The sequence below is a fragment of the Pelophylax lessonae genome (genome assembly GCF_965119305.1).
Source record: "Pelophylax lessonae genome assembly, chromosome: 11".
In the NCBI taxonomy this organism is placed as follows: domain Eukaryota; kingdom Metazoa; phylum Chordata; class Amphibia; order Anura; family Ranidae; genus Pelophylax; species Pelophylax lessonae.
This window is the reverse complement of record NC_138778.1, coordinates 166,308,344-166,332,564: the sequence shown is the minus strand read 5'-3', so window position 1 is coordinate 166,332,564 and position 24,221 is coordinate 166,308,344.

Genomic DNA, 24,221 nt, shown 5'->3' with positions numbered 1-24,221 from the left:
TCAGCTTCAATCCCTATTTGGGTATTCTGACAGCCACTGGCACTGGGTTTCCGAATACAATAGCCAGCAGGGAAGATTGGATAATCCACGCTGTTTAGCATGTATGGAGAGGGCAATGTGCGTATGGCCAGCTTAAGGTCACCTTTTCAAAAAAAATTGCCTATGCAGTCAAGAGTCTCTATTAGTTAATATAACTGTGCAGCATTGAAAAATGTTGAATAATGTACTACCTTGATGCTAGAATGCGGCAGAATTTGGGCCCTCCCTCAAAGCATCACAGGAGTGAGAACTTTCCCTTGTGTAAAGCCAAGCCCATGCAGAGTTTGCTCTCCTTCTACCTGTTGCTCTCCTTCCACCTGCAGCTGAGCTCAACGCTGAGAGAGCGCACGCCCATGCACAGGGCTTTGAACAAGGGAAAGCACCTGCTCCTCTGATGCTGGGGCAGATCAACCAAAAGCTAGAGCCTCCTAGCAACAACGTATAAATAAGTCTAATTTTAAAGAAAATAATGGGAAATAGAGCAAACCTGAGAAAGAAGATGATGTTCCATCTAAATGTGGAGTAACAGAAAGGGGTACGTGATTCTGACAAATGCCCCATTCTGCATTTTAAACAAAAGCAGGATTGTAGTCAGCACTTTGAAATGACAAAAGGCTGTGACAGTGATACACAAAGTGTTTAGGAAAGGCATTGCTATAGTAAACTAAAACAATGGGAATTTTGTATTTACTGCTCTTATCAATAGGAGTTTACACTTTGAAAAGCATGCAGTTCCATGTATATCTCCCAGCTCTGAAATTTGAGAAAAAGGGGCACTATGGCATGGAGAAGACATGAAAAATTATGCCAAAAATAGACACTGAATACTGGGCATGGAATAAAGGAGCAGCCCTTGTATCCACAAAATAATTAATATACCCAAAGTGACAGCCTTACAGACACACATAAACCTCAGGACAAAGGATATTTAAAAAATAAAACTTCTATTGCATATGCAAATCTGCACACAGAACACTTTGACCTCATGCTGCCTGGAAAGAAGTAATTTAATATTTACCAGTCCCACTGCCCGTGTCACTGTCCTCTTCTGTTTTATGAGATACCAATGGCCGAGGATTCTTCTGAATCCAGCATACTTCTGGATATATCAGGTTTACCTAGATTCAGGTCTGGGCTCTGGCTGGGCCATTCCAAAACGTTAATCTTCTTCTGGTGAAGCCATTCCTTTGTTGATTTTAATGTATGCTTTGGGTGGTTGTTATGCTGAAAGATGAAGTTCCTCTTCATGTTCAGCTTTCTAGCAGAAGCATGAAGGTTTTGTGCCAATATTGACTATGTTTGGAACTGTTCCTAATTCCCTCTACCTTCGACCCTGTTCCAGCTGAAGAAAAACAGCTCCAAAGCATGATGCTGCCACCACCATGCTTCACTGTGGGTATGGTGTTCTTTTGGTGATGTGTAGCGTTGTTTTTGTACCAAACATATCTTTTGGAATTATGTCCAAAAAGTTCAACGTTGGTTTCATCAGACCATAACACATTTTCCCACATGATTTTGGGAGACTTCAGATGTGTTTTTGCAAAATGTAGCCGGGCTTGGATGTTTTTCTTTGTAAGAAAATGCTTCCGTCTTGCCACTCTACCCCATAACCCAGACATATGAAGAATACAGGAGATTGTTGTCACGTTTACCACACAGCCAGTACTTGCCAGATATTCCTGCAGCTCCTTTAATATTGCTGCAGGCCTCTTGGCAGCCTCCCTGACCAGTTTTCTTCTCGTCTTTTCATCAATTTTGGAGGGATGTCCAGTTCTTAATAATGTCACTGTTGTGTCATATTTTCTCCACTTGATGATGACTGTCTTCACTGTGTTCCATGATATATCCAATGCCTTGGAAATTCTTTTGCACCCTTCTCCTGACTAACAGCTTTTAACAATGAGATCCCTCTGATGCCTTGGAAGCTCTCTGCGGACCATGGCTTTTGCTGTAGGATGAGACTAAGAAAATGTCAGGAAAGACCTACTAGAACGGTTGAACTGTATTTGGGCTTAATCAGAGGCACTTTAAATGATGGAAGGTGTGTACTGACTCCTATTTAAAGAGGTTGTAAACCTGAAAAAAAAATTCTCTTCTTTTTGCAACCTGTAAGAGAAACACATAATGAGCTAGTAGCATACTAGCTCATTATGAAATACTTACCTTAGAACGAGCCCCCGCCGTGCCATCCGCTTACCTGTATGACGGGAGACATGTCCAGTCGCCCGTCTTCCGAGATCGCGGCATCCGGCCATCTGATTGGCCGGAGCCGCGGTGACGTCACTCCCGCACACGCGCGCGGGAGCCGATGGTCACGGCACGGGTCTCTGAAGGAACGGCACCAGCGGCCGTTCCTTCAGAGTGCATGCGCCAGTGACGTCACTGGCTGCATGTAAAGCCCCGTACACACGTACCGATGGTCGGCTTACAAATGTTCCTCTTTTCTCCCCGGGATGTCGGTGTCTGCTGAAAAGTGCAAAGACAGCACAAGGACAGCACAAGAATTTTGTCCGCCGACTGCAGAAGTGATGTCATGTAATGGTTAACTTTCCCTGTGTTTTCTATTTTCTGAGCATGCCCAGTCTTGCAAATCTGCGGTCTGTCGGCCGAATTGTGTACTGACAGGCGAACAATCGTCCGTTCTGGTGTCGGCATACAAATATTTTCATGTTTGCACGAAAGACTTTTGTCCGCGGATTGTGCGCAGACATCTGTCGGAGGCACCATACTAACACGCGTACAATCGGCAGATCCTTCGTCCACCGACGTTTGTATGCCGACGATCGGTACGTGTGTACGGGCCTTAAGATAAATATCTCCTAAACGGTACATATTTGGGAGATATTTACAGTACCTATAGGTAAGCCTTATCATAGGTTTACCTATAGGTAAAAGTGTCAGAGGAGGGTTTACTTCCTCTTTAATGTGAGTTTGAATGTGATTGCTTAATTCTAAACACAGCTACATCCCCAGTTATAAGAGGGTGTGCACACTTATGCAACCACATTATTTAAATTTTTTACTTTTACTCCCCCCCAAAAGATTTTAGTTTGGTTTTGAATTGTTTTTCAATTGAAAATTTGAAAAATAGGTCACATTAAGGGTGGAAAAAGTTCTGAAATGATTTATCTTTGTCTCATATTTTTACATCACAGAAACCTGACATTTTAACAGGGGTGTGTAGACTTTTTATATCCACTTTACATTTGCTAGGACCACAAATCTCAAGCCCACAGGATTTGCCTCTAAGCTATGGTAGTCATGAACCTGAACCTCATTCTTAGTCCCCATTAGGAACCTACGTAACAGCGTGAAAACACATGAACACAACTGAGAGACAGCTGTCGCCTATAAGTAGAGGTGCCTGAACAAAGACCTTTAGAATAGAACAAATAGATATTATTTAAACTTAAGCTCCAGACTTATAAGATGATTAAATAGAACAGGTAAAACTTTTCAAGACAAATGTTGAGTAAGTGGTTTCACCGCGTTTTTCTTTTAAACTGTGAATGGCCCATTATATGTCTGGAATTTAATTGTATAGCCATTTTATGACCTCATTTTATAATAATCAGAGTGACAATGTTATTCATTTGATCTTGGTGTATAAAATGCCTTTACATTAAAAAAGAAAACAACTTTTGGAACTACATTAAGCTGAAGCTTGAATGGGATTTTATTGATAGGGTTTAACTTACGGTAAACCTGGCCATGGATCGAAATTCGGCCAGTTAAGCAGGGACTGCCTGAATTTTGGTGTATGGTCTAGCTCAGGGGTGTCAAACTCAATTTCATCATGGGCCGCATCAGCATTATGGTTGCCCTCAGAGGGCCAGTTGTATCTGTAGCCCATCACTATCAGAAGTCAAGAGCCCCTACCCTCCTTTACATCACAATGCATCCTCTTTACCATTTGCTGCTGCTGGGAAGAAGCTGGAGGCAGAGCTGCAGGGTCTGGAGGAGGGCTGGGGTCAGCTGCCAGAGTCTGCTGAATGCTGAGACCACTGGAGGCGGAGAGGAGGGGTGCTGCGGCTGCACAAAGAGGTGCAGGATCTGTAGGAGGAGTTGTCTCCTCCTCTCTGCTGCCAACTGCAGTTGGATGGGGGGGGGGGTTGGTCCTCTCTGCAGCTGCAGGGGGAAGCACAGGATCTGGCAGAGGAGTTCTGTCCTCTCTGCTGCTGTCTGCTGAGACAAGGTGGGGGCAGAGATGAGGGCGATGCATGAGCTACAGGAGAGGTACAAGGGCCACATGAATTGGCCTGGAGGGCCGGATTCGGCCCGCGGGCCTTGTGTTTGACACCTGTGGTCTAGCTGATTCTCAATCTATCATTCGACTTGCGTACAACCAGCCTGTCAGGATTTTTCCAAATGATTAGTGTTGCCGGCTATAGCCGGCAACACTGATTATTGGATTCTGTTGATGGGGAAGGCTCCCAACTGGCAGTATACAATAGCTCAGCAGGAGTGATTCCTCCATCCACAATGAATGTGTGGATGGGGGAATCGGTTCATCTTTTTTTCTCAACCCGCTAGTTGAACAAAAAACAAAAACAAAGAAGACTCATATACAGTATGGGCAGCCTAAAGCTGGATACACACTATACAATGCTCTTTAGATTTTTTCCTTTAGATTTACCAAACTCATATAATAAGAGGTCAAACCTAAACGCTTTCAATGTGTATGCAATCAGGCAGGCCCTTACACTACATAGTTGAAGGTAAGTATAAAGGAAATCTAACAACAAAAGTTGTATAGTGTGTATCCAGCTTAAGGCCCCTTTCACACGAATGGACCGATCGGGATCGCCTGTCTGTTTTTCAGCTGGACCAGATCAGGTCACCAGAGGCGGCTCTAGGCTTTGTGAGGCCTAAGGCAAAACTTGGACATAAGGCCCCACTCACGCCCATAATGGGAAAAATAATTAAAGCGATAAAAATTAACTGTATAAATTGCATATATTAAGACCTTTGTACTATGAATTCACAGTTTCTAGAATTTTCTCGAACCAATTCTTCTTTAATCAAAGATCATTAAACATTGGTTATGTTTGTATATATATATATATATATATATATATATATATATATATGCTCTTACATCACAGTCCCCAGCATTTTCCTATAGGTTATGATTCCCTGAGTCCCTCCTTACATCAGAGTTCAGTGTCCCACCTTACATAAGAGTTCTCCTTTGAATCAGATTCCCCCCAGCATCTCCTCCTTACATCAGAGTCCACAGAACTCCTCTTTACATTAGAGTCCCCCTCTTAAATCAAATTTCACAGAGCCCCCTTTACATCAGAGTCTCCAGAGTTTCCCCCTTACACTGTAAAAGGGAATTCTGAAGACTCTGATGTAAAAGGAGTTCTGGGAACCCTGATTTAGGGGGAATGTTGGGGACTCTGAAGTAAGGGGAGTTCTGGGAACCCCCGATTTAAGGGGGAATGCTGGAGACTCTGATGTAAGGAGAGTTCTGGGAACCCTGATTTGAGGGGGAAAGCTGGGGACTCTGGTGTAAAAGGGAACCCCCCCTTGCATCAGAGTTTCCAGAGACCCCCTTACACTTCCCTTCCTCAGTCCGCCACAGTCTAGGGCACGACAAGTCCCACTGCAGAAGGCTGTCATACCGGAGTCCCCACAGAGGGCACTGTAAATTCCAGTATACTGCACTGCCATAACTCCCTGAGGAATGGAAGCCTGCTATGCTTGGACTTGTACTGCTCTCTGTAGGGGACTGAGGAACTACTGCCTGCTATGCTAAGACTTGTAGTGCCCTCTGTGGGGACTAAGGCATGGCAGCCTGCTATTCTGGAACTTGTAGTGCCCTCTGTGAGGGACTGAGGATTCCTCGGTCCTCCACATTCTAGGGCCCTATAAGTCCCAGCATAGTGGGCTGTCATTCCTCAGTCCCTCACAGCTGGGGGGAAAACAACAGTTAGTTTAGTTAAACATCTAAAGGACAACTCCAACCAAAACTACCAATAATGTCACAGCCCCGCTACCCCTCATCTTCCACCTCGGGTGCTGTCATTGTGCAGGGCAAAGGGCTCCAGCTCCACCATGTTTGGCTTTGATGTCAGATATGCAGGACTGGCTCAGCTCCACTCTCTTCCCTGGCAACTGACTCTGGCATCACGGGGGGCATCTCCTCCTCCCCCAGCCACCCAGGGGCCCTCTCCTTCTACCCCAGCCACCCAGGGGCCCTCTCCTTCTCCCCCAGCCACCCAGGGGCCCTCTCCTTTTCCTCCAGCCACCCAGGGGCCCTCTCCTTATTCTCCTCCAGCCACTCAGGGTCCCTCTCCTTCTCTTCCAGCCACCCAGGGGCCCTCTCCTTCTCCTCCAGCCATCTAGGGGCCCTGTCCTTTTCCCCCAGCCACCCAGGGTCCTTCTCCTCCCCCAGCCACCCAGGGGCCCTCTCCTTCTCCCCCCACCACCCAGGGGCCCTCTCCTTCTCCCCCAGCCACCCAGGGGCATTCTCCCTCTCCCCCAGCCACCCAGGGGCTCTCTCCTTCTCCTCCAGCCACCCAGGGGCCCTTTCCTTCTTCTCCTCCTGCCACCCAGGGGCCCTCCCCTTCTCCCCCAGCCAACAAGGGGCCCTCTCCTTTTCCTCCTAGCCACCCAGGGACCCTCTCCTTTTCCCCTAGCCACCCAGGGACCCTCTCCTTTTCCCCTAGCCACCCAGGGACCCTATCCTTCTCTTCCAGCCACCCTCTCCTCCCCCTGCCACCCAGGGCCTTCTTCTCCTCCTCCACTAACCATTTTAGGACTCTTCCAACACCCCCTTTGCATAGTAGACACCACAAATCGATGACCAGCCTGCAGAGTGACATGTCGGGGGCCTAGTTACCTGTATGTTCCTGGGCTAGGGCAGAGCTCTCCTCCCAGAGCAACAACCGATGATTGCAGTGTGAGCTGACCGGGCAGTCACTTCCTACTGATGCAGGTACACGCCCACTGATTCCTCCACATTTTAGGATTATATGATCAGACGGCCAATCCCCAGGCAGAGAAGGCGGGGTAAGTGTCAGTGGACAACAGACACCTGGCAGCCGCAGTGAAGGGACTGCAGCACACTGCTGCAACTTTTATATCCGAGGATTTAAAACAATATTTTACTTGGGAGATTTCCCTGACTGCGCCCTTCTAAATGTTGTCGCTCCGCCACTGGCTGCGAGGCCCCTGTAGGTGCGAGGCCTTAGGCAACCGCCTAATTTGCCTAATTAGAGAGCCGCCTATGCAGGTCACCCATTGACTTCCATCGGGAGGTGGATGTCAGCGGATCTGACAAGATCCGCTGAAAACAGACGGGTGGCGATACGTTCTCCATCCATCCAGCGAGTCGGATCGGATGAAAACGGACAGGCTGTCTGTTTTCATCCGATCTCCCCATAGAGGAGAGCGGGACTCTGACAGGTCCGTCTCTGCAGGGGATCAGAGTGAGCAGAGACGGACCTGTCATCTGCCTGCTCAGCGGGGATCAACAGAGCGATCCCTGCTGAGCAAATGGAGTCCATCCAAACGGATCCGCACCATGTGAAAGGGTATTTTAGGGTATGGCAGCCCACTTTCTTGAACAAAACAGAAAGCTCACATAAACATCAGTTGCGCATATAGAGGATTCCATTAACAAGGTCAACTGAAAGTACCAAGCCAACTGGCTCCGTTGTCAGCAGCACTTCTGCTTTTATTACCAGTCCCTCTTACTGTGTTGTCTAGCTCCTCTGGTTCATTTGGCTCAATTAGCCCTTAGTCCCAGCGCCCTGCTGCATAGCCCAATCCTGCCCTCTGCATAGGGGTTCTCCTGACACCCCACTAGAAGCCCACCTTACTTTTGAAACAAGACCTCCTGTCTACTGGTTGGAGCACTTCTGACCCCTGGTTAAGACTCTTGGCTGGGGCTCTTCTAACCTCTGGGTGAAACCTTCTGTCTCTGATATGGAAGCTGTCTTCAAACTGGGAGCCCTGAGCAGGCTGCCAGCATCCAGTAAAATCCAGAAGCAGGATTGAAGGTTCCATCCCACCCAAGACACTTTAGAACCTTCATCCTCCAGGCCCCAATCTAGGTTAACAGAATCCAAGGAAAACCCAAAAAGCAGCTTTCTCCACTCAGTAACAATAGTCTGGAATTTCGTATTAAGCCTTAAAGTGATTGTTAATGAAACATTTTAAAAAAAATAACATAACAAACATGTCATACATACCTTCTCTGTGCAGTGGTTTTGGATCCTCCTCTTCTTGGGTCAACTGCCGGTGTTCTGGCCCCCTACCATTTGCCGAGTGCCCCCATAGCAAGCCGCTTGCTGTGGGGGCACTAATGTGTGCTTGTTCCCGAGCCGACTCTCTGCATCCATAAGACACAAAGAGTGTGGCTAAGCCCCACCCCTCACTCCCGCCTCACTGGCTGTGATTGACAGCAGTGGCAGCCAATTGCTCCTGCATCTCAGCCAATCAGGAGGCAGAGACCCGAGAGAACCTCGGGTCTCGTGCACATTGCTGGATTGAGATTGGGCTTAGGTAAGTATTAGGGTGGGGCTGAGGGGGGAGCTGCACACTGAAGCTTTTTTTATCTTTATTTATAGAATGCTCAAGTGGGCTCGATTTATTTGGGCACACTTGCATGGGCCTGTGGCTGCCCCTCCCCCTCCTGTTGTTTCTTTTACTGCACATGGTCTGCTTTGTTTTTCACGTGTTTGTAACATTTCCCACAATTGTGCACTGTCTCTTTTAAATTACTCCACACCTTGCTGGAGTAAGGTCCAATCAAAAAGTATAGAACTTTCCAGAAGGTGTGGGGCTCATTATATAAGGAACCCAGCGCAGGTGTGATTCCTTTCCTGATCATCCCATCAAGAGAGCTAGCCACCCTCTCACCCGTCGCAAGCACTTTTTTGTGGCTTGTCACCTTCAAAATGCGAGGGGGACTTGTTTCCTGTTTAACCACCTGAAAACCGCCTGCCGCAGTTTTACTGCGGCAGGTCGGCTCTGTTCCATGAAACGGCGTGACTGTACGTCGCTTTGCGGGAACGTTAGCGGGCCCCCATTCGCCACAGGGGAAGCTGATCAGCGGGTCCAGCGGCCACGATTGCCACGGGGCACCTGCGATAGCTCCTCGTGGAGACAGAACGGCGGTGTATACACGGCAGACCGCTGTTCTGTCAGTTATGAACACAGGGATCCTGTGCTCCTCTCATTTAGGAACACAGGTCTCTGTGTTCATGCAGAAAGCCCATCCCCCCACACAGTTAGAAAGCAGCGCCTAGGGACACATTTAACCCTTTGATTGCCCCTGGTATTAACCCCTTCCCTGCCAGTGTGATTAGTACAGTAACAGTTAATATTTTTAGCACTGATTACTGTAGTAATGTCACTTGGCCCTCCCAAAAGTGTCAAAAATGTCAGTTAGGTGTCCGATCTGTCCGCCGCAATGTCGCAGTCCCGCTAAAAATTGCTGATTGCCGCCATTACTAGTAAAAAAAATAAAAATGAAATAAAAATGACATAAATCTTTCTCCTAGTTTGTAGGATGCGATACCTTTTGCGCAAACTCATTGATATACACTTATTGGGATTTTTTTTTACCAAAAATATGTAGCAGAATACAAATTGGCTTAAAATGATTAAAAAATTATATATATTTTTTTTTTTTTTTGTATTGGGAATGTTATATAGCAAAGAGTAAAAATATTGTTTTTTTTTTTTTTTTTTTCAGAATTGTCGCTCTTTTTTTGTTTATAGCGCAAAAAATAAAAATCGCACAGGTGATCAAATACTCAAAAGCTCTATTTGTGGGAAAAAAAGGAGATAAATTTTATTTGGGTACAGCGTCGGACGACCGCGCAATTGCCAGTTAAAGTAACGCAGTGCCGAATCGCAAAAAATGGCCTGGTCATTAAGGGGGTAAATCTTTCCAGTCCAGAAGTGATTAAATATGTTGTTTGCTTGAGTTTTTATAACTGAGCAATGAGATATTAATACTTGCATAATTCATTACTGTTGATATTTCTAAAATATGGTCTTTTTTATGTTTTAAACCCATATAAAGTGCCGCAGCCAATATTTGCCAAGTATAAGGTCTGGCGTGTTTATTATTTTATCTGGTTGTCTTTGGGGAAGTGAAGTTGGATAATGGGGTACAGTGCAGCCTGCATTCCCATGTATAAATGTAAAAACCTTCAGCCTTTACAATCACTTTAATGTGAATCCTGTGTCGATTTCTCCTACATTTGCAGTGTGTGGCTAGCTGAAAGCCTAAAATAAATCAGCACAAGGGATGGAACTTAAATTTGATGTAAAGGGTCCCTTATGCCTCGTACACACGATCAGATAATCGTACGGAAAAAAATCTCTTTAGGCCCCTTTCACACTATCCGTCCGTCGGACGGATTCCATTTTTCTCAGCGGGGGATGGAGCCGCCGATCTCCCGCTGAGCAGCAGGAGGACAGCTGTGTCTCCGCGCTGTGTGCGGAGACACAGCTGTCAGTTCCCCATGCATCTCTATGGGGGAAATCGGATGGGAACGGACCGTCGGTCCGTTCTCATCCGATCCGATCGACGGATGGAAAATAGGGTTTCCATCCGTCCAGATTTGACGGATCGGATGTCAGTGGACAGGTCTCCGCTGACATCCGATCACCCATAGAGATGCATGGGGGGACCGTTCAGATCCGCCAAAAAAAAACGGACAGGCGGATCTGAACGGTCCGCCTGTGTGAAAGGGGCCTTAGAATTGATCGCACGATAATCTAATCGTTAGTACACAGCTTTCAACAGCCGATTACGACATTTTGTCCAACAAAATCTGAAAGGGACAAAACACAAAAACTTTTGTCGTACGATAGCCTAGGGAGCGACAATCGTTTAATCAGTACAATATGCGTCCGCTCAAAATCGATAGACAAAGACCACGCATGATCATAAACACGAAAATAACCCGGAAAAAGCCTGGCTGCCATTGTTTGGCACTATCCGATACATAGCTACGCACCCAGTAAGCTTTTCCAGAATCATCAAAAAAAAAAAAAATATATGCGTTTAGTACGCATTGTTGAATTTGATACTAGTATCATGCAGCAAAATGCGAATCATAAGTCGTCCGATTATCTGATCGTGTGTACGAGGCATTATGCTGCTGGCTGGTCTGTTAGGTGACATCTGAAGGTCTCTGGCCCCCACCCATGCAACTAGACTTTAAGGACTCATTTACACTAGCAGTTGGGAGGCGGTAAAAACATGATGGCTGATCGATCAATAAAAACTGAACCATGTATGCCTAAGCTTTAGAAGGTTTTTAGGCTATTCCTCCCTAACAATGAACAATAAAGCAGCACCAGTGCAGACACAGTCCTTTTGAGAATGTCATTAACAATACAATCCCCTGGGTCTGTGACTTTCCCGCTGGGCATACCAAGTAATTTAGGAACCAATGTGCCAATAAGTCAATCTTTACCAAATCAATCTACAAACATTCTAATGGTGGCATAAATTTAAATAAATGTCATTCATTGATTGATTTTGTTACCAGACAGATGCATTGCATTCGGTGTATTATGATGTTGCACAGCTTTTTAGTATGCTTTCAGCAATGCTATTGAATAAAGAATTCCACTTGAGACTAAAACAACATCCCATTTGCAACAGATGTGTAATTTGCTGGAAGCAGCAGGGTTTCAGTGCTGCCTTCTCTACCACTTACATTGACTAGTCATATGGAGCTGAGACAGCAGCCAAGAAGTGGTCCAGAATATAGCCAAATACGCTCAATGCTGTTGGCCCTGTCTGATTGGGGGAAGCTTGTAGAGGTAATGGCAAATGCATTACTTGTATGTGTATCTTCAACGGAATAGAATCACATACCCTAAAGTGGATGAACATTATATATATATATTTTTTTTAGTGCATGCATGCTAAGTAATTTATCTGTGTAACACTTCCAGGTATGCATTACCTCTTAAATAAATCGAAATACTCTCACTAACAATGTCTTGTTCTTTCTTTTCTTTGCAGATGGATGGAGCCATCTTTGTTCAGGTATCATCATCAGGGGCTGACTGGCAACTTTCGGCCCAGGGGGCAAGTATAAACCAGAAGCCCATAGTGCAGCAAATTGGCCCCCCCTCCCACTCTACCTCCTTCCGGCCTCCTTCTGACCCCCATTCCAGGCTGAAGCTCCGCTCCATTGGCTCTCTACTCACCGGCCGAATCTGGGTTCCTGACCTGGCCAACAGGGGGCGTTTAGGGGGCGCTTAGGGGGAGCTGGGACAGTTCAGTCGGGGCTGGCCGGGGAAGGAGAGTCTCCAGTGGTGCATGGAACAGACACAGTTTACACCATCCATGCTGGGTGAGAGGCCTGCGCTCTGTCCTTGTCCCGCACTCAGTAGGTCAGCGGTGGAGACTTTTTACTTTTCTTCACCAGGAATCCTTTAGGCATGTCTGTGGCAGAAGCGGTGCAGCCTTTTTACAGGGCATCAGAGAGGCTTGGAGGGCAATTGACCCCCTGCCCCCTGGCCCAGTCCTCCTCTGATCATCATCTAGAGCAGAGATCCTCAAATTACGGCCCTCCAGCTGTTGCGGAACTACACGTCCCACGAGGCATTGTAAAACTCTGAGATTCACAGACATGAATAGGCATGATGGGAAATGTAGTTCCTGAACAACTGGAGGGCCATAGTTTGAAGACCCCTGATCTAGAGTGTAGCATCTACTTCCTGGACTGCAAAATATTTTTATTATGGTGGGCTCTGTAGAAGGGTACCACATCCTGAATATACAAAAACTATTGACAATACTAATTTTAATGGACTTTTAAATGTATCCAGGAACTGCACAAGAAATTATCAAAATATATGTTTATTATTTAAACACAGCATACAATTTATATAATCGTTAAAAACGCTACAATAATTTTAACTCCCTCCTTTATGAGAGATCTCCAGTGCCTTATAAAATATATTCAAATCCAGCAATCTGCCTATATGCCTATATAGGTCTTTGTCTTGCTGAAACTGCCATAGGGATCCTATTTCCTCTGTACGTTTTGCGGGATGTCTTTCTATTGCAGGAGGAAGGGGGAGAACAAATGTCTAGGTAGATCAGGGGTCTTCAAACTATGGCCCTTCAGTTGTTCAGGAACTACAATTCCCATCATGCCTAGTCATGTCAAAGTTTTACAATGTCTCATGGGATATGTAGTTCTGCAACAGCTGGAGGGCTGTAGTTTGAGGATCCCTGATGTAGATGTAGGAAGCAAAAAATTACACGGTACATGTAATATTTTATCTTAAAAAGTTCCATATTACATCTTGCAGTGACAAATTAGTAGTACTTGCTGAGCTCCCAATTAAAATCCCACACGGGACAAAGTAACACCATGGATCACCCAGGCATAGGCAGGGGCATATTAAGAGGATGACTAGAGGGGGAACAAATGACCTTAGGTCAGACTTAGGAATTCAATTTACCCAAGTAGGGTACAGTTGTACTTTATGTACAGCATCATCTAAACAAAAGTTTAGGGTCACTGGTCAAATTAACAGGTATTTCCTGGATTAAGATGCTGGCTCAAAAATGACAATTAGGATTGACACCACTGCAGGGGATTATTTTTGCAGTCATTGACACCAATGCAAGGCGTTATTACTGCAGTCACTGACCTCAGAGCAAGGAGTTACTATTGCAGTCACTAACCCCAATGCAAGTAATTATTATTTCAGTCACTGACGTCAATGTTGGGGGTTATTATTGTGGTTACTGGCACCAATGCTGGGGGTTATTATTGTGGTTACTGGCACCAATGCTGGGAGTTATTATTGTGGTTACTGGCACCAATGCTGGGGGTTATTATTGTGGTCACTGGCACCAATGCAAGTTGATGCACTTTAACATACTTAAGGAGAATAAACTGCTAACCACTTGTTCTCTGATGGAACCGGCAATTTTGCACCCCTGTGGAAATCCCAGAGGCCCTCTAAATTTTTTAAGTTGGCCAACAATGGCCTAGTCAGTACAGTTCACCGTGTCTGTGTATTGTCACCCTAGTCTTTGCACAAGAACAGTGTAAGGGGCATGTAACAAATGCTTTTTTATGCTAAAAAAGTTGTAGATTTCAAGAGGTACCCAAAGTCAAAATGGAGAAAGCAGTGCAGGTAAACGTTTGGTTAAAGCCAGACATACACAGTACAATTAAAGTTATATAATCCCTGTTAAATCTACATGAGATTTACCAAATTGATGTGATTGTTTTTTGGTTATCTAGAAAGGTTCTACTTTTAAATTTCAACATTGATAGTCAGTCTAATGCCAGGCGACATTGACCAGTTAAAAAAAAAAAACCTCCAACATTTGGCCCGTGTGTATGCCAGCCGGACCGACAGCAGCTGACTGCCTCCCGATCAGCGCTGTCAGTCAATGGCAGGGAGCACTGATTAGAGTGTTCTGGCAGGGGGGGGGGCACCCCCCTGGCAGAACACAACAGCTCAGCAGGGGAGATCACTGTACTAACTTCAGTTAGTTAGTACAGCGGCCCAGACCAGAGCCGGGTTGAAGGAAAAAAAACTCATAGTGTGTACTAGGCTTAACAGGTTGGCAAACCTGGAAAAATCTGTGAAGTTGTTGTTGGCATAACCATAAGTGAAATAATGATGGGTGTACCAATTCTTTTTGTGTTTTTTTTTTGTTTCCTCCAGTTTGACCCACATGCATGTGATCAAGAGTGACTTTAGTATGGACAGTAGACTGTAAGCTCTGTAGAACAAAGACTTTTAAAGTGAGACACAGCTTGATTTACTCTAATTTAGCATGGGAAACAGCATGAATAGAGAAGTCGCCATTGCAGGATATCATATGCAGGCAGCAACAGCACCTATAGCTGTCTGAATACCTGAACTAAATGGCGCTTTTCCACTGCATGGAACCGAACGGTTTGGCTCGCTTCTGTGCTTTTCCACTGCTGGTACCGCATGGTACGGTGTAGGAATGGTTCGGTACGGTACGGCGGCGCTTTTTCACTGCATGGAACTGAACGGTACGGCTCTCAAAAACAGTACCTACTCGATTGTGGTTCCAAGAGGTACCATACCCGGTACCATATCCCACAATCCTTTGCATGCAGTCACTACTAGCCACTGATTGGTCAGAGAATCCCACCCACCCCGTTGTTATCCCACCCACTTAACTTTAGTACTACTTTAGTGGAAAAGCAAACCATACCGTACCGTACCGAACCGTTCCAACACCGTACCATGCGGTACCAGCAGTGGAATAGCAAACCGGGCAAAGCAGGGCCGAGTAGAGCCGAGCCGGTACTTGCAGTGAAAAAGTGCCAAAAGTTTGCATGCGAAAGGATACCGTCACTGTTCGGCCAATAACTTTCCACGTGTTTCAGTTGATTTTTGGTGAGCCAGATTGTGCTTGCTGGGCCACCCACAGTTCAAATTTCAGACGGTTCAGCAGGAATTGGTTGTAATCCAAGCTGTCTATGGCCAGCCTAATGTGATGGATTCAGCGTTCTCTGTAAAGCACAGCTGCTACATAAATGAATTAATATCTGGCTTTAAACGAATAAGAAGGGTTAACTCTTCTCAGTTTTGCTGATTCTTATCTATGTATGGTGCCATCAGTTCCTTGTCAATTCCCCTTTGGCTCTGAATGAGAGAAGGGTTGTAAAGTGAGTAATTTTGCCCCCTGGCTTCCTGTACAGTGGCTGGAAATCCATTAATAACATTGGAAATACAATGACCTTGAGGGTCCTTTAGTCTGATAACACTGAGCTAATCAGATGAAATCAATTAGCAGCTAGCCCCTGCTGGGAGCATTTTACTGCCGTCTCTGAACATTGAATGTGGCTCGCAAAACCCCCAGCAGAGGAGTGAACCAAAGACAGCCAACTGCATTATTTTATATATATATATATATATATATATACACATACATATATATATACACATACATATATATATACACATACATATATATATATACACATACATACACACACACACCTGCATCTCATAATATTACAATATCATCAAAAAGTTTGTTTATTTCAGCAATTCAGTTCAAAGAGTGAAACTCATATATTTTATATAGATGTGTTACACACAGAGTGATATATTTCAAGCATTTCTCTCTTTTACTTTTAATGATTATGGCCTACAGTTAGTGAAAACCCAAAATTCAGTGTCTCAGAAAATTAGAGCATTACATAAGACCAATAAAAAAAAAAGGATCTTTAATAGAGAAATTTTGGCTTACTGAAAAGTATGTCCATGTACAGTGTAGTATGCACTCAATATTTCATTGGGGCTCCTTTTGAAGGAATTACTGCATCAATGCAGCCTGGCATGGAGGCGATCAGCCTGTGGCACTGCTGAGGTGTTATAGAAGCCCAGGTTGCTTTGATAGCGGCCTTCAGCTCATCTGCATTGTTGGGTCTGGTGTCTCTCATCTTCCTCTTGACAATATCCCACAGATTTTATATGAGTTTGCTGGCCAATGAAGCACACCAATACCATGATCATTAAAACAGGTATTGGTGGGGGGGTGTTTCCAAGATGGAGGAGTGAACAGACGTCAGTCGCGGAGCTCTGCTGAAGGGAACTCTGTTTAAGTTATCCTGGCCGGGTTCTTGTGTATTCTAGCTCGAGTGAGATAGCAGTTGATGCCTCCTAAGCACTTTGAATGTGGCAGAGGGGGTAAAAAACGTTGTTTCCCCCCCGGGTGTACCTACTACAGCGAGTCCAGAGTCTTGGCTGGTCAGTAGCCTGACGCCATGTGTTAACATGGTGTTCCAGACAGACCAGTCTGAAGAGCCTGCCATCCTGTCTCCGGGAATTCCAGTGGTTATTGCCTTCTGCCAAGCGTCTCTCACTACAAAAATTGAGGAAGTTCAGCTGGACATCGGGCTCATCCGACAAGACATGGACAACGTTCATTCCCGCCTGCCTACAGCTGAAACGCAGGTGGGACACTGTGGCAGAACCATCGGGCGCAATTCATTCTCTGCAATCTAAGGTCAAGGTGCTGGGGTTTCCTTCTGAGGACGCAGAGAACAGATGCAGGTAGAATAATATCCGTATCATCAGCCTGGCGGAGGGAGAGGAAGGGAAGAACCCATACAATTATCCTGTGCCTCCTTAACTTCAGAGACCGAGATGAATTGCTGCTTGTGGCTAGAGCAGCGGGGAAGTTGGTGTACAGGCATAACCAGGGCTGCTGATAGGGGGGGGACAACCAGTCCTCCTGTAGGGGGCCTGGGCATACAGGGGGGCCCCAACAGCATGGGGAATCGGTGTGGCCAGGCAGAGGGGCAATTACAGAAGGAAGCCCTGTGCGGCTCTCTGCAGCAGCTGAAAGCCAGTTTCTCCCCCCCTCCTGCCAGCTTTCAGCTGCTGCAGGGAGAGACTCAGACACAGGAAATCATTCCTGTAATTGCATCTCTGACACCGATCCCCCTCCCTGTTCTGCCTGCTTCTGATCCCCCCCCCCCGTGTGCCCCCCTTTCACTGTGCCCCCTCCTGCAGTGCTGAAGGGTTCCCTGTCCTGTAAGAAAATAACAAATTAAAAAAAAAAAAAAAAAATTAAACATTGTAATAAATCATTTTAAAAAATTGTAAAATAAAATAATTGCAAACATTTTTAACATTTAAAACAAATATATATATATTTTTTAAAATGTAAAAAACAAATAAAAAGGGCTAATTCACACAGGTTCTCTGTTATGTTTGTGTCCGCTGATAATGATTTTAGTGTATAATATTGTCTTGACATATTCGGGGGGCCCTGCCAGGCAGCCAGTACTGGGCCCCGTGATTTCTAACAGCAGCCCTGGGCATAACTGACTGATGCTGTTCCCGGATTACTCTATTGAAACCCAGAAGCTCCGCTGATCCTTTGATTCCATCAAGGCGGCCCTGCGTACCAAAGGAATGAAATACAGTGTCCTTTTCCCGGCTAAGTTGCGGGTAGTGGACGGGGAGACAGTCAGATTTTTCACCTCCCCAAAGGATGCAGCAGTTTGGCTTGAGACACTACCCCATGGGCTAAAGATATCTCCCCATACCATTCACAACTCTTTTCCACGCCCTGAGGGGTTAATCCTTTTGCTCTGCTCCCAGACTCACTTATTCTTCTGCAATGGAAGCTTATCTGGTGTAGGAGCACTGGGGCCAACTGACCTCTGGATATCTGGTCATTAATCCGATGTTTGCTGCCCTGGCTGTCCGTAGTTGCTTACTTATACGGTTACATCTGTTGGATTACCTGTTTTTTAAGCACTGTGCCCCTGGTTTAGCCCAGGTGATGAATCCGAATACTGTTTCAGCATCTAAAACACAATAAAACACAGTGGACCAACCCCAGCAGATGAAATGGCTCCGTTAATCATCATGGACTGTAGGAAAATTTTGCATTTCATTAGGAAATCAATGTCCCAGAGTCTGGAGGAAGAGTGGAGAGGCACAGAATCCAAGTTGCATGAGGTCCAGTGTGAACTTTCCACAGTCAGTGATGATTTGGGGAGGCATGTCATCTGCTGGTGTTGGTCCACTGTGTTTTATCAAGTCCAAAGTCAGCGCAGCCCTTTACCAGGAAATTCTAGAGCACTTCATGCTTCCCTCTGCTGATCAGCTTTATGGAGATGCTGATTTCATTTTCCAGCAAGACTTGGCACCTGTCAACACTGCAAAAAGTACCAATACCTGGTTTATTGATCATGGTATCACTTTGCTTTATAGGTCAGCAAACTCGCTTGACCTAAACCCCTTTGAAAATCTGTGGGTAGGATGACCACGTGTCCCGGATCGCCCGGGACAGTCCCGCATTTGGAGAGTCTGTCCCGGGTCCCAGAAGCTGTTTAGCAGGGAATGCGGCGTCGCACCGGAAGTGACGAGCGGGGCCGGTGCCGTCCCATTGTTTCCTGGGAGCGATGACGTTCAGCTCCCAGGAATCATTGCAAACCGGAAGTGACGGCGCGGGCCGCGGCCACAGAGGGAGGAAGTGGAAAATAGGTGAGTATTTCTATCTACAATTAAAAGGTAAGTAAAAAAAAAAAAATAACCCTAACTATCCAATTCCTTTTCAGGTGAAGAAGAGCAAGCGGATGGACACAAAATCGATTAGGTCGATTTTGTGCCCTGAACGCCGCTTTAAATAAAAAAGAAGATGAGAAAAATATACAGCCTGGGCAGTTGGAGCTCAGTGATCAGAGAGACAGAGAGAGAGAAACAAAGTTACAATTTACAAATAAACTCCTGAGCAGAGATAAGTGCTGGGAGAGGGGCCCACACAAGGGAGGGGGATTAGTGAGGGACGACTGTCTATTTCTCAACAGATAAAAGCTGATAGCAGGGAGAGGGACAGATCAGATTCAGGTGCTGGAGGAAGATTTCTGTAATTGTTGTCCATCACTAATCCCCCTCTCTGTGTGGGCCCCCCTGTGTGCTCGGGCCCCCTACAAGAGGGCTGGTGGTCCCCCCCTATCAGCGGCCCTGGTCTCACGTATAAGTTTGACGAAATGCACTTGGGAAAGTAAGTGTCCCTGAATGGCAGTTAGGAAATGTGGTCACCCTATCTGTGGGGTATTGTCAAGAGGAAGACGAGAGACACTAGACCCAACAATGCAGATGAGCTGAAAGCAAATGTCAAAGAAACCTGGGCTTCCATAACACCTCAGCAGTACCACAGGCTGATCGCCTCCATGCCACGCCGCATTGATGCAGTAATTCATGCAAAAGGAGACCCGACAAAATATTGAGTGCATACTATACTGTACTTGGATATACTTTTCAGTAAGGCAACATTTCACTATTAAAAATCCTTTTTTTTTAATTGGTCTTATGTAAAAATCTGATTTTCTGAGATACTTAAAGCGGAGTTCCACCCTGGTTATACATTTTTTTACAAAAATACCCCCGGGACAGTCAGGGCTAGCACATTCCACAATGGCTAGCCTCTGATCTGTCCCGGGTTGCACTTACCTTTCAGGAGAAATACTTACCTTGAAATTGTCTTCTCCAGCGCTGCCATCTCAGGTGTGGGCAGCTTGAAGCCAGCACGATCGTCTTCCGCGTCCTCTTCGGTCCTCTTCCTCCTTCTTCGGTCCCACGATGCACTGCACCGGCCCCGACGTCACTTCCGGGTCGCGCGCGTCATCCCTCCACAGCTTCTGGGCATGCCCAGAAGCTGTTTAGAAGGGAATGACGCGCGCGCCCCGGAACTGACGTCGGGGCCGGTGCAGGCGCAATGATTCCTGGGAGCGATGACGTTCAGCTCCCAGGAATCATTGCAAAAGCCAGGAAGTGACGAATCGCCGTGGCCGCCGAGGGGAGGAAGAAGGAAGTAAGGTGAGTATATTTTCTCTAAAAGGTAAGTGAAAAAAAAAAAAAAATTGCGATTATCCATTTGTTTTTCAGGTGACCGGGAGCGAGAAGATGGAGGTAAGTATAAATATCGGGTGGAACTCCGCTTTAATTTTGGGATTTAACTAGCTGTAAGCCATTATCATCAAAATTAAAAGAAAGAAATACTTGAAATATATCACTTTGTGTATAATGCATCTATATAAAATATATGAGTTTCACTTTTTGAATTGAATTATTGAAATAAATTAACTTTTTGATGATATTCAAATTTTATGAGACGCACCTATATATACACTCACCAATCACTTTATTAGGTACACCTGTTCAATTGCTTGGTAACACAAATTGCTAATCAGCCAATTATATGGCAGCAACTCAATGCATTTAGGCATCTAGACGTGGTGAAGACAACTTGCTGAAGTTCAAACCGAGCATCAGACTGGGGAAGAAAGGGAATTTAAGTGACTTTGAATGTGGCATGGTTGTTTGGACTAGACAGGCTGGTCTGAGTATTTCAAAAACTGCTGATTTACTGGGATTTTTATGCACAATCAACTCTAGGATTTACAGAAAATGGTCCACAAAAGAGAAAATATCCAGCGAGCAGCAGTTGTGTGTAAGAAAATGCCTTGTTGATGTCAGAGGTCAGAGGAGAATGGGCAGACTGGTTTGAGATGATAGAAAGACAACAGTAACTCAAATAACCACTCTTTACAACCAAGGCATGCAGAATACCATTTCTGAACACACAACACATCGAACCTTGAAGCAGATGGGCTACAACAGCAGAAGACCACACCAGGTGCCACTCATGTCAGCTAAGAACAGAAAACTGAGGCTACAATTGACAAAGGCTCACCAAAATTGGACAATAGAAGATTGGAAAAACGTTGAGTCTCGATTTCAGCTGCGACATTAAGATGGTAGGGTCTGTTGTATCAACAGTTCAGGCTGGTGGTGTAATGGTGTGGGGGATATTTTCTTGGCACATTTTTGTCCCCTTAGTACCAACTGAGCATTGTTTAAATGACACGGCCTACCTGAGTATTGTTGCTGACCATTTCCATCCCTTTATGACTACAGTGTACCCATCTTCTGAAGGCTCCTTCCAGCAGGATAATGCACCATGTCACAAAGCTCAAATCATCCTAAACTGGTTTCTTGAACATGACAATGAGGTCACTGTACTCCAATGGCCTCCACAGTCACCAGTTCTCAATCCAATAGAGCACCTTTGGGATGTGATGAAACTGGAGATTCGCATCATGGATGTGCAGCTGATAAATCTGCAGCAACTACATGATGCTGTCATGTCTATATGGATCAAAATCTTTGAGGAATGTCTTTTGATTCTATGCCACAAAGAATTAAGGCTGTTCTGAAGGGAAAAGGGGGTCCAAACCGGTACTACTAGCAAGGTGTATCTAATAAAGTGGCCGGTGAGTATATATACAGTGCTTTGTAAGGGCAGCACCAAGTATTCTAGACATGAAATCATCAAGTTGGTGACATGTTGCAAAATCTATCTTTTTCCATTCATCAAGAATTACCTCTTTTAGAGCCTAGATGCTGGATGGAGATTCGTGATGCTCAAGATTCCCCATAGGTGTTGGTTTGGGTTCAGATCAGGAGACATACAGTACTTGGCCACTGTATTACTTTCACCCTGTTCTTCTTCAGAATGTAACAGCGGCCTTAGATGCGTGTTTTAGATCGTCATGTTGGAAAAGTGCACAATGACCAAGGGCACAGAGAGCTGGTCGCATCTTTTCTTTCAATATAGAGCAGTACATCTGTGAAATCATGATACCATCAATGAAATACAGCATAACTTAGGGCCCAATTTGGATATTGTCACTCAGGGGTGTACTCACTTTTGTTGCCAGCGGTTTAGACATTAATGGCTGTGTGTTGAGTTATTTTGAGGGGACAGAAAATTTACACTGTTATACAAGCTGTACACTCACTACTTTACATTGTAGCAAAGTGTCATTTCTTCAGTGTTGTCACATGAAAAGATATAATAAAATATTTACAAAAATGTGAGGGGTGTACTCGTTTTTGTAAAATACTGTGTATATATATATATATATATATATACTGTATATACTGGAGTATAAGCCGAGTTTTTCAGCACATTGTTTTGTGCTGAAAACGTCCCCCTTGGCTTGTACCCGAGTCATAACAAAAAAAAAAAAAAAAAAATGTTCCTGGCTGGCACAGCGTGCTCCGAGGCCCCTTAGATTTAAAAATGGCGCCGCCCGGAGCCAACATGCCACCGTGCAAGCGCCACCGCCGCTCGGGAAAGACCGTACACGTTCGGCTATTCCCTGGAATAGCCGAACGTACACGAGCTTTCCCGAGCTGCGGCAGCACATGCGCAATGACGTGTTGGCACCGGGTGTCGCCTTTTTTAAATCTAAGGGGCCTCAGGAACAGGTAAGTGAGACTCCACCATAACCGCACTACCTGCTGTTATGCAGAGCTGCGGGCATACTACAAGAGATGCAGTGCTGCGGGCATAGTACACCAGTACCATGCCCGCAGCACAGCATCTCCTGTAGTATGCCGCAGTCCCGCATTCTCTTGTACTATGCCCGCAGCCCCGCATTCTCCTGTACAATGCCTACAGCCTTTTATTCTCCTGTACAATGCCCACAGCCCTGCATTCTCCTGTACCATGCCCACAGCCCCGCACTCTTCTGTACCATGCCCACAGCCCTGCACTCTCCTGTACCATGCCCGCAGCCCTGCATTCTCCTGTACCATGCCCGCAACCCTGCATTCTCCTGTATCATGTCCACTGCCCTGCATTCTCCTGTACCATGCCCGCAGCACTCCATTCTGTACCATGCCCGCAGCCCTGCATCTCCTGTACCATGCCCACAGCCTGTCACGGAACCATGAACCAGACGTACAACAACAGATAAGTGAAAATAAGAAAGCTTTATTGAAAAACAAGCTGTAAAGCAAAAGTCCAAACAGATGGCGAAACTGATGCAGAGTCTTTTGCGAAGCCAGGGGTCAGGAACCAGCAGGGTAGTCAGACGAAGCCAGGATCAGGAACCAGCAGGGTAGTCAGACGAAGCCAGGATCAGGAACCAGCAGGGTAGTCAGACGAAGCCAGGAACAGGAACCAGAAGCAGCAGCAGTCTTAGAAGCATGTGAACTCAGGAGGACCAAGCAGCGAACTGAAGCCACAGACCTCCTATATATATGAGCTAGGCATCCAGCTCCTCCCAGTGGGAAGGAGGAGCCGCAGGGTAGGAGGCTACAAGAAACCCAGAAACCAAGATGGCCGCCAGCACATGTCAAACGAAGGAGAACAGCAAGAAGGTAAGACCATGACAGTACCTCCCCCTCAAGGGCCCCTCCTCCGCGGAGTAAAGAACAGTTTCTGAGGGAAGCGTGCGTGGAAGGCTCGGAGCAAGGCAGGAGCATGGACATCTGCGGAGGGAACCCAGGAACGCTCCTCTGGACCATAACCACGCCAACGAACCAAAAACTGCACCCGACCGCGGACCAGGCGTGAGTCCAGGATATTGCTCACCTCATACTCCTCACGATTGCCCACTCGGACCGGACGAGGCCGAGGAACCGAGGAAGTGAAATGATTACACACCAGTGGCTTCAACAGGGAGACATGAAACACGTTGGAGATCCGCATGCCAGGAGGAAGCGCAAGGGCATAAGCCACCGGGTTTACCCTGCGAAGCACTCGGAAGGGACCAACAAAGCGAGGCGCCAGCTTGGGAGTGGGCACTCGAAGGTTGAGGTTGCGGGTGGACAACCATACACGGTCTCCGGCCTGGTAGGAAGGAGCAGGC